Raw genomic sequence first — 2,033 nt, forward strand, 5'->3', positions numbered from 1 at the left:
TTTTAATATTATTCTATTCCTACAATAATATGATGTTCCATGTAAATTTTCATGTGCTGGCATGCCTACAAGTTAATAGTGTACTCGAATGCTCAGCTCCCAACATTAGAGTGTTTTTAAGGTGAATTGCATTACATATGCCATCTCTTTGCAGCAAGAATATGGGGTTTGGCAAAACTACCTGCTGAGCAACATAATGAGATTTTTGTACAAAGTACAAGTTATTGATTATTATTGTATTTTATTTTTCTATGATTTCCTAAGAGGCATTATCAGGTCTTACAGATGGGGTAAGCCTGTTTATTAAGATATTTATTAGCAAATAAAAGTTACAGTACTGGTGGTTATTTTTGAGTTAATGGTGTTTGTTTTGCCTTAAGTCACTAATATAATGGTACACAGTGAAGCCTGTCATACATGGTCATGCAAAAAACAACCCAGCTGCTTAACATAGGGTGATGTACTAATAAAATGGACCAGCAATATGTTCTAACACTTGAGATGCTTCAGGGTGATGGTGGTTTTTTTCAGGTAAAGAATGCTTTAACCATAGAGGCCTCTTCTGTGCTTACCCCTGAGCATTTCTGCCTTGATAAACGCCTTGTCAAAATACACACACAGTTCACAGCCATCAGGACTAGACTGTACACATTAAAAGTTCCAAAAACCAGCACTCTCTCCTTCTTGGGAAACGGTGTGAGTGAATTTTAAGTGGGTTTTAATGTGCTGCTAAGATTCTGCAGAGCCTTGCAACTCCTTCTCTAGTGGTTTGCAAAGCTGTCACTGACAGAAGCGGGTTTAAAACTGATGGCATTGTGTAAATAATGCCAGGGCAATACACAGCCATTCACAAAGAAGTGAATGCCATATACAATAACGACTTCAAAAAGTTCTAAGTTAGAATTACCCTTTCATTGCAAATCATCACATGTGTGCAGTGCAAAACTGAGCAGCAGCGCATGTGGATTATTAGGAAAAGAATGTCAGATGCCCACAGTCCATTAAGTCCTGCATATTTTACATGGGAAGAGCTTTCTGACTAAGGACTGTCAGGTTTAACATAGTGTATATAATAGAGAATGGATATTTTACTGATTGCTTTTATTTATTTATTATTGCTTACAGAAATGCCTTCACCATTCTGTGATCTCCATTGAATCCAGAGCTGCTACTTAGATATGGACTGATTTCAAAAAGAGAGAAGAGCCTCCTCTACCACACAGGTACCCCACAACCTGATCAGCTTGTAGAATTTGTTCCTCCTATATTTTCACTCTGGGATTTATGCTACTTTGCCTTTAGTGGCTCATAATGCCACTACGAGGGAATCTCATCTTTTGATCAGAACCTTCCTGATTATAGGGAAACCATGAAATTATAATTGCAATTTACCTCAAACCTTTAATAATGATGAAAGCAACAATAGGAATTTGAAAGCCAAACAATAGACAAAATATTTGTTGTATTTGTAGTATTTTTGAGCTTTGTAAGTCAATGGGAACTTCTGACAGGACTTTTAGCAAAAAGGACTGTCCACTATCAGAGTTGCTCTCCCTCCTCTCTCCAAGGCAGAAGTTGAGACTGTAGTTGAGAGGCTGCATTCAGCATACATGAAATTTGAATAAATTCGAGTTTTTCAAAATTAAGGGACAGTCTTTCTGTTAATATTCAGTAAGTGCAGCAGGGGCATGGGAAATCACAGCACCCGCTTTTACAGGACCCAGGGCGATTTCAGCAGCAAGATAAAAGAAGTATGCGGTAGAAATGACACTGGGATTTGTTTAGCAGGTGCTCCCGTTCGGAACTTACTGTGGGTTTTTTTTTTTTTTTTACATTTTAAATTTTTTATTTTTGCATTTGTGCAGCACACCTGGAACCAGTCTGAGGGGACTGTGCTACGCGGGGACAAAAAAAAATCCCAAAGCGTATTTGTAGGCTCTGTGTCCGGCCTGGACAAGCTGCTTTTTATCCCAAAGGTCGAGTGACAGGGTGGATTTGAGATTTTCCGTCCTCCGCCAAACCGAGCGGGAGGC

This window comes from Empidonax traillii, unplaced genomic scaffold (assembly GCF_003031625.1).
Source record: "Empidonax traillii isolate 1590-97213 ecotype Southwest subspecies unplaced genomic scaffold, ASM303162v1 scaffold1608:size196868, whole genome shotgun sequence".
Taxonomy (NCBI): Eukaryota; Metazoa; Chordata; class Aves; order Passeriformes; family Tyrannidae; genus Empidonax; species Empidonax traillii.